The sequence below is a fragment of the Serinus canaria genome, unplaced genomic scaffold, assembly GCF_022539315.1.
Source record: "Serinus canaria isolate serCan28SL12 unplaced genomic scaffold, serCan2020 HiC_scaffold_293, whole genome shotgun sequence".
NCBI classification, from domain to species: domain Eukaryota; kingdom Metazoa; phylum Chordata; class Aves; order Passeriformes; family Fringillidae; genus Serinus; species Serinus canaria.
Window position 1 is genome coordinate 773 of NW_026108407.1, and position 9,363 is coordinate 10,135.

At 52.1% G+C, this 9,363-nt stretch overlaps 1 long non-coding RNA gene across 2 annotated transcripts; it reads left to right on the plus strand.

The window, feature by feature from the left end:
* The first annotated feature begins 822 nt into the window (after positions 1-822).
* LOC127061229 (uncharacterized) lies at positions 823-9,144 on the plus strand. 2 transcript variants are annotated; one of them, XR_007780666.1, is made up of 3 exons: positions 823-993; positions 8,505-8,848; positions 8,886-9,144. It is a non-coding gene; the product is annotated as an uncharacterized LOC127061229 (long non-coding RNA). The 2 variants fall into 2 exon arrangements; XR_007780667.1 differs by having other exon boundaries at positions 8,505-8,657; positions 8,695-9,144.
* Positions 9,145-9,363: the final 219 nt, after the last annotated feature.

Sequence of the window (9,363 nt, forward strand, 5' to 3'; positions counted from 1 at the left end):
AGCCCTGGAACACCAACGCAACGCTGCACCTTTTTCCTGGAAGCAAGACTCACCAACCCTGGTTCTTGGAGTCAGTTTTCAGAAGGTACTTGGCACTCTCAAAGCAGCGTGACATGGCACTGGTGGCAGCTTAATCCTGGGAAGCATCCTGCTCAATGCAGAATTTTAGGAGCCAGAAAGCTGCTCTGAGTACCAGGCCCTGGAACACAAACACCGCCCGTTTTCCTGGAGAAATAAGACCCCCCAACCCTGGTTCTAGGTGTCAGTTTTAAGGAGGTTCTTGGCACTCTCAAACAAGCCCAAGTAGGCACTGGTGCCAGCTTGGTCCTGGGAGGCATCCTGCGCAATGCGGAATTTTAAGAGCCAGAAGGCTGCTCTGAGCCACAAGCCCTGGAACAAAAACTTTGCCTCATTTCCCAGGTTTGTAAAAATCTCCAAACCTAGTTGATGGTGTCAGTTTGCAGGAGGTACTTGGCACTCTCACACAAGCCCAAGTGGGCACTTTTGCAAGCTTGGTCCTGGGAGACATCCTGTGCAATGCGGAATTTTAGGAGAGAGTAGGCTGCTCCGAGCCACAGGCCCGGGAACAACCAACGCTGCCAATTTTTCCTGGAAACATAGCTCACCAACCCTGGTTCTAGGCTTCAGATTGCAGGAGGTACTTGGCACTCTCAAACCAGCCCAAGTTGGCACTGGTGCCAGCTTGGTCCTGGGAGGCATCCTGCGATATGCGGAATTTTAGGAGCCAGAAGGCTGCTCTGAGCCACCGGCCCTGGAACACAAAAACCGCCCCGTTTCCCTGGGAAGAAAAACTCACCAACCCTAGTTCATGGTGTCAGTTTGCAGGAGGTACTTGGCACTCTCAAACCAGCCCAAGTTGGCACTGGTGCCAGCTTGGTCCTGGGAGGCATCCTGCGATATGCGGAATTTTAAAAGCCAGAAGGCTGCTCAGAGCCACCGGCCCTGCAACACCAACGCTGCCCCTTTTCCCAGGTAAGCAAAACTCACCAACCCTAGTTGATGGTGTCAGTTTGCAGGAGGTACTTGGCACTCTCAAACAAGCCCAAGTTGGCACTGGTGCCAGCTTGGTCCTGGGAGGCATCCTGCGATATGCGGAATTTTAGGAGCCAGAAGGCTGCTCTGAGCCACAGCCCCTAGAACACAAAAACTGCCCCTTTTCCCTGGGAAATAAAACTCACCAACCCTAGTTCATGGTGTCAGTTTGCAGGAGGTACTTGGCACTCTCAAACCAGCCCAAGTTGGCACTGGTGCCAGCTTGGTCCTAGGAGGCATAGTTCGCAATGCGGAATTTTTTGAGCCAGTAGGCTGCTCAGAGCCACAAGCCCTGGAACATAAACTTTTCCTCATTTCCCAGGTTTGTTAAAATCACCAACCCTAGTTGATGGTGTCAGTTTGCAGGAGGTACTTGGCACTCTCACACAAGCCCAAGTGGGCACTTTTGCAAGCTTGGTCCTGGGAGACATCCTGCGCAATGCGGAATTTTAGGAGAGAGTAGGCTGCTCCGAGCCACAGGCCCGGAAATAAACAACGCTGCCAATTATTCCTGGAAACATAGCTCACCAACCCTGGTTCTAGGCTTCAGATTGCAGGAGGTACTTGGCACTCTCAAACCAGCCCAAGTTGGCACTGGTGCCAGCTTGCGTCTAGGAGGCATAGTTCGCAATGCGGAATTTTTTGAGCCAGTAGGCTGCTCAGAGCCTCAGGCCCTGGAACAACAACACCGCCCCTTTTCCTGGAGAAACAAGGTGCACCAACCCTGGTTCTAGGGGTCAGTTTTCAGGAGGTACTTGGCACTCTCAAACAAGCCCAAGTGGGCACTGGTGCCAGCTTAGTCCTGGGAGGCATCCTGCACAATGCGGAGTTTTAGGAGCCAGAAGGCTGCTCTGAGCCACAGGCCCTGGATCACCAATGCCGCCCCTTTTCCCTGGAAACAAAGCTCACTAGCCCTGGTTCATGGTGTCAGACTGCAGGAGGTACTTGGCACTCTCAAACCAGCCTGACTTGGCACTGGTGCCAGCTTGCCTCTGGGAGGCCACCGCGCAATGCAGAATTTTTTGAGCCAGATGGCTGCTCCGAGCCAAAGGCCCTGGTACACCAACGCAACGTGGCACCTTTTCCCTGGAAGCGAGACTAACCAAACCTCGTTTTGGACTCAGTTTTCAGGAGGTACTTGGCACTCTCAAACCAGCCCATGTTGGCACTGGTGCCAGCTTGGTCCTGGGAGGCATCCTGCACAATGCAGAATTTTTTGAGCCAGAAGGCTGCTCTGAGCCACAGGCCCTGGATCACCAATGCCGCCCCTTTCCCTGGAAACAAAGCTCACTAGCCCTGGTTCATGGTGTCAGACTGCAGGCGGTACTTGGCACTCTCAAACCAGCCTGACTTGGCACTGGTGCCAGCTTGCCTCTGGGAGGCCACCGCGCAATGCAGAATTTTTTGAGCCAGAAGGCTGCTCCGAGCCAAAGGCCCTGGAACACCAACGCAACGCTGCATCTTTTCCCTGGAAGCGAGACTAACCAAACCTCGTTTTGGACTCAGTTTTCAGGAGGTACTTGGCACTCTCAAACCAGCCAGAGTTGGCACTGGTGCCAGCTTGGTCCTGGGAGGCATCCTGCGCAATGCAGAATTTTAGGAGCCAGAAGCCTGCTCCGAGTACCAGGCCCTGGAACAAAATCTTTGCCCCATTTCCCAGGTTTGGAAAACTCACCAACCCTAGTTCTAGGAGTCAGTTTGCAGGAGGTACTTGGCACTCTCAAACCAGCCCAAGTTGGCACTGGTGCCAGCTTGTTCCTGGGAGGCATCCTGCGCAATGCGGAATTTTAAGAGCCAGAAGGCTGCTCCGAGCCACAAGCCCTGGAACAAAAATTTTCCTCATTTCCCAGGTTTGTAAAAATCACTTACCCTAGTTGCTGGTGTCAGTTTGCAGGAGGTACTTGGCACTCTCACACAAGCCCAAGTGGGCACTTTTGCAAGCTTGGTCCTGGGAGACATCCTGCGCAATGCGGAATTTTAGGAGAGAGTAGGCTGCTCCGAGCCACAGGCCCGGAAACAACCAACGCTGCCAATTTTTCCTGGAAACATAGCTCACCAACCCTGGTTCCAAGCTTCAGATTGCAGGAGGTACTTGGCACTCTCAAACCAGCCCTAGTTGGCACTGGTGCCAGCTTGCGTCTAGGAGGCATAGTTCGCAATGCGGAATTTTTTGAGCCAGAAGGCTGCTCAGAGCCACAGGCCCTGGAAATACAACACCGCCCGTTTTCCTGGAGAAACAAGACTCACCAACCCTGGTTCTAGGGGTCAGTTTGCAGGAGGTACTTGGCACTCTCAAACAAGCCCAAGTTGGCACTGGTGCCTGTTGCTAACATATTTTATGAAAAATCCTTTACTTAGGATTTTTCCTTTCTTTTGAGCTGAGTAGCCTCAGGAACATCGGTAAACAATTCTTATCTGCTGCTGTGGAATGCCACGGGAAAATCTGTGATTGACTCCGTCAAACTGTTTGCAATTAAGAGCCTATCCCAATTCACCTGTTCGGCCTGTCTCGGGCTGAGAAGACTTCAGTTTACACATTCCTATGCTATTCTTAGCTTAGCCTTGTAGTGAAACCTTTCTCTTTACTCTTTTAGTATAGTATCTATATCTTATATAACATTTTATAATAAATCAAAGCCTTCTGAGATATGGAGTCAACGTTTTCGTCTCTTCCCTCATCCTGAGACCTCAGAAAACCCCTGTAATAGGTGCCAGCTTGGTCCTGGGAGGCATCCTTCGCAATGCGGAATTTTTTGAGCCAGAAGGCTGCTCTGAGCCACAAGCCCTGGAAAACCAACGCAACGCTGCACCTTTTTCCTGGAAGCAAGACTCACCAACCCTGATTCTTGGAGTCAGTTTTCAGAAGGTACTTGGCACTCTCAAAGCAGCGTGACATGGCACTGGTGGCAGCTTGGTCCTGGGAGGCATCCTGCTCAATGCAGTATTTTAGGAGCCAGAAAGCTGCTCTGAGTACCAGGCCCTGGAAAAAAAACACCGCCAGTTTTCCTGGAGAAATAAGACCCCCCCAACCCTGGTTCATGGTGTCAGTTTGCAGGAGGTCTTGGCACTCTCAAACAAGCCAGAGGTGGCACTGGTGCCAGCTTGGTCCTGGGAGGCATCCTGCGATATGCGGAATTTTAAAAGCCAGAAGGCTGCTCTGAGCCACAAGCCCTGGAACAAAAATACTTTGCCCCATTTCGCAGGTTTGGAAAACTCATCAACCCTAGTTATGGTGTCAGTTTGCAGGAGGTACTTGGCACTCTCACACAAGCCCAAGTGGGCACTTTTGCAAGCTTGGTCCTGGGAGACATCCTGTGCAATGCGGAATTTTAGGAGAGAGTAGGCTGCTCCGAGCCACAGGCCCGGGAACAAACAACGCTGCCAATTTTTCCTGGAAACATAGCTCACCAACCCTGGTTCTAGGCTTCAGATTGCAGGAGGTACTTGGCACTCTCAAACCAGCCCAAGTTGGCACTGGTGCCAGCTTGGTCCTGGGAGGCATCCTGCGATATGCGGAATTTTAAAAGCCAGAAGGCTGCTCTGAGCCACAGCCCCTAGAACACAAAAACCGCCCCTTTTCCCTGGGAAATAAAACTCACCAACCCTAGTTGATGGTGTCAGTTTGCAGGAGGTACTTGGCACTCTCAAACCAGCCCAAGTTGGCACTGGTGCCAGCTTGGTCCTGGGAGGCATCCTGCGATATGCAGAATTTTAAATGCCAGAAGTCTGCTCTGAGCCCCCGGCCGTGGAACAAAAAACCGCCCCATTTCTCAGGTAAGCAAAACTCACCAACCCTAGTTCATGGTGTCAGTTTGCAGGAGGTACTTGGCACTCTCAAACCAGCCCAAGTTGGCACTAGTGCCAGCTTGTTCCTGGGAGGCATCCTGCGATATGCGGAATTTTAGGAGCCAGAAGGCTGCTCTGAGCCACAGCCCCTAGAACACAAAAACTGCCCCTTTTTCCTGGGAAATAAAACCCACCAACCCTAGTTCATGGTGTCAGTTTGCAGGAGGTACTTGGCACTCTCAAACCGGCCCATGTTGGCACTGGTGCCAGCTTGGTCCTGGGAGGCATCATGCGCAATGCGGAATTTTAAGAGCCAGAAGGCTGCTCCGAGCCACAAGCCCTGGAACATAAATTTTCCTCATTTCCCAGGTTTGTTAAAATCACCAACCCTAGTTCTAGGGGTCAGTTTGCAGGAGGTACTTGGCACTCTCACACAAGCCCAAGTGGGCACTTTTGCAAGCTTGGTCCTTGGAGACATCCTGCGCAATGCGGAATTTTAGGAGAGAGTAGGCTGCTCCGAGCCACAGGCCCGGAAACAACCAACGCTGCCAATTTTCCCTGGAAACATAGCTCACCAACCCTGGTTCCAAGCTTCAGATTGCAGGAGGTACTTGGCACTCTCAAACCAGCCCAAGTTGGCACTGGTGCCAGCTTGCGTCTAGGAGGCATAGTTCGCAATGCGGAATTTTTTGAGCCAGAAGGCTGCTCAGAGCCTCAGGCCCTGGAACAACAACACCGCCCGTTTTCCTGGAGAAACAAGACTCACCAACCCTGGTTCTAGGGGTCAGTTTTCAGGAGGTACTTGGCACTCTCAAACAAGCCCAAGTGGGCACTGGTGCCAGCTTAGTCCTGGGAGGCATCCTGCACAATGCGGAGTTTTAGGAGCCAGAAGGCTGCTCTGAGCCACAGGCCCTGGATCAACAATGCCGCCCCTTTCCCGGGAAACAAAGCTCACTTGCCCTGGTTCATGGTGTCAGACTGCAGGAGGTACTTGGCACTCTCAAACCAGCCTGACTTGGCACTGGTGCCAGCTTGCCTCTGGGAGGCCACCGCGCAATGCAGAATTTTTTGAGCCAGATGGCTGCTCCGAGCCAAAGGCCCTGGTACACCAACGCAACGTGGCACCTTTTCCCTGGAAGCGAGACTAACCAAACCTCGTTTTGGACTCAGTTTACAGGAGGTACTTGGCACTCTCAAACAAGCCCAAGTGGGCACTGGGGGCAGCTTAATCCTGGGAGGCATCCTGCACAATGCAGAATTTTTTGAGCCAGAAGGCTGCTCTGAGCCACAGGCCCTGGATCAACAATGCCGCCCCTTTCCCGGGAAACAAAGCTCACTTGCCCTGGTTCATGGTGTCAGACTGCAGGAGGTACTTGGCACTCTCAAAGCAGCCTGACTTGGCACTGGTGCCAGCTTGCCTCTGGGAGGCCACCGCGCAATGCAGAATTTTTTGAGCCAGAAGGCTGCTCCGAGCCAAAGGCCCTGGAACACCAACGCAACCTGGCATCTTTTCCCTGGAAGCGAGACTAACCAAACCTCGTTTTGGACTCAGTTTTCAGGAGGTACTTGGCACTCTCAAACCAGCCCAAGTTGGCACTGGTGCCAGCTTGGTCCTGGGAGGCATCCTGCGCAATGCAGAATTTTAGGAGCCAGAAGCCTGCTCCGAGTACCAGGCCCTGGAACAAAATCTTTGCCCCATTTCCCAGGTAAGCAAAACTCACCAACCCTAGTTCTTGGAGTCAGTTTGCAGGAGGTACTTGGCACTCTCAAACCAGCCCAAGTTGGCACTGGTGCCAGCTTGTTCCTGGGAGGCATCCTGCGCAATGCGGAATTTTAAGAGCCAGAAGGCTGCTCCGAGCCACGGCCCTGGAACAAAATCTTTGCCCCATTTCCCAGGTTTGTAAAAATCACCAACCCTAGTTCATGGTGTCAGTTTGCAGGAGGTACTTGGCACTCTCAAACCAGCCCAAGTGGGCACTTTTGCAAGCTTGGTCCTGGGAGACATCCTGCGCAATGCGGAATTTTTGGAGAGAGTAGGCTGCTCCGAGCCACAGGCCCGGAAACAACCAACGCTGCCAATTTTTCCTGGAAACATAGCTCACCAACCCTGGTTCCAAGCTTCAGATTGCAGGAGGTACTTGGCACTCTCAAACCAGCCCAAGTTGGCACTGGTGCCAGCTTGCGTCTAGGAGGCATAGTTCGCAATGCGGAATTTTTTGAGCCAGAAGGCTGCTCTGAGCCACAGGCCCTGGAAATACAACACCGCCCGTTTTCCTGGAGAAAAAAGACTCACCAACCCTGGTTCAGGGTGTCAGTTTTCAGGAGGTACTTGGCACTCTCAAACCAGCCTGAGTTGGCACTGGTGCCAGTTGCTAACATATTTTATGAAAAATCCTTTACTTAGGATTTTTCCTTTCTTTTGAGCTGAGTAGCCTCAGGAACATCGGTAAACAATTCTTATCTGCTGCTGTGGAATGCCACGGGAAAATCTGTGATTGACTCCGTCAAACTGTTTGCAATTAAGAGCCTATCCCAATTCACCTGTTCGGCCTGTCTCGGGCTGAGAAGACTTCAGTTTACACATTCCTATGCTATTCTTAGCTTAGCCTTGTAGTGAAACCTTTCTCTTTACTCTTTTAGTATAGTATCTATATCTTATATAACATTTTATAATAAATCAAAGCCTTCTGAGATATGGAGTCAACGTTTTCGTCTCTTCCCTCATCCTGAGACCTCAGAAAACCCCTGTAATAGGTGCCAGCTTGGTCCTGGGAGGCATCCTGCACAATGCGGAATTTTAGGAGCTAGAAGGCTACTCTGAGCCACAAGCCCTGGAACACGAACGCAACGCTTCACCTTTTTCCTGGAAGCAAGACTCACCAACCCTGGTTCTTGGAGTCAGTTTTCAGAAGGTACTTGGCACTCTCAAAGCAGCGTGACATGGCACTGGTGGCAGCTTAATCCTGGGAAGCATCCTGCTCAATGCAGAATTTTAGGAGCCAGAAAGCTGCTCTGAGTACCAGGCCCTGGAACACCAACACCGCCCGTTTTCCTGGAGAAATAAGACGCACCAACCATGGTTCTAGGTGTCAGTTTTCAGGAGGTACTTGGCACTCTCAAACCAGCCCAAGTTGGCACTGGTGCCAGCTTGGTCCTGGGAGGCATCCTGCGATATGCGGAATTTTAAGAGCCAGAAGGCTGCTCCGAGCCACAAGCCCTGGAACCAAAATTTTCCTCATTTCCCAGGTTTGTAAAAATCACCAACCCTAGTTCTAGGGGTCAGTTTGCAGGAGGTACTTGGCACTCTCACACAAGCCCAAGTGGGCACTTTTGCAAGCTTGGTCCTGGGATACATCCTGCGCAATGCGGAATTTTAGGAGAGAGTAGGCTGCTCCGAGCCACAGGCCCGGAAACAACCAACGCTGCCAATTTTTCCTGGAAACATAGCTCACCAACCCTGGTTCTAGGCTTCAGATTGCAGGAGGTACTTGGCACTCTCAAACCAGCCCAAGTTGGCACTGGTGCCAGCTTGGTCCTAGGAGGCATCCTTCGATATGCGGAATTTTAAAAGCCAGAAGGCTGCTCTGAGCCACAGCCCCTAGAACACAAAAACCGCCCCTTTTCCCTGGGAAATAAAACTCTCCAACCCTTGTTCATGGTGTCAGTTTTCAGGAGGTACTTGGCACTCTCAAACCAGCCCAAGTTGGCACTGGTGCCAGCTTGGTCCTGGGAGGCATCCTGCGATATGCGGAATTTTAGGAGCCAGAAGGCTGCTCTGAGCCACCGGCCCTGGAACAAAAAACCGCCCCTTTTCCCAGGTAAGCAAAACTCACTAACCCTAGTTCATGGTGTCAGTTTGCAGGAGGTACTTGGCACTCTCAAACCAGCCCAAGTTGGCACTGGTGCCAGCTTGGTCCTGGGAGGCATCCTGCGATATGCGGAATTTTAGGAGCCAGAAGGCTGCTCTGAGCCACCGGCCCTGCAACAACAACGCTGCCCCTTTTCCCAGGTAAGCAAAACTCACCAACCCTAGTTGATGGTGTCAGTTTGCAGGAGGTACTTGGCACTCTCAAACCAGCCCAAGTTGGCACTGGTGCCAGCTTGGTCCTGGGAGGCATCCTGCGATATGCGGAATTTTAAAAGCCAGAAGGCTGCTCTGAGCCACAGCCCCTAGAACACAAAAACCGCCCCTTTTCCCTGGGAAATAAAACTCACCAACCCTAGTTGATGGTGTCAGTTTTCAGGAGGTACTTGGCACTCTCAAACCAGCCCAAGTTGGCACTGGTGCCAGCTTGGTCCTGGGAGGCATCCTGCGCAATGCAGAATTTTAGGAGCCAGAAGCCTGCTCCGAGTACCAGGCCCTGGAACAAAATCTTTGCCCCATTTCCCAGGTTTGGAAAACTCACCAACCCTAGTTGATGGTGTCAGTTTCAGGAGGTACTTGGCACTCTCACACCAGCCCAAGTTGGCACTGGTGCCAGCTTGGTCCTGGAGGCATCCTGCGATATGCGGAATTTTAGGAGG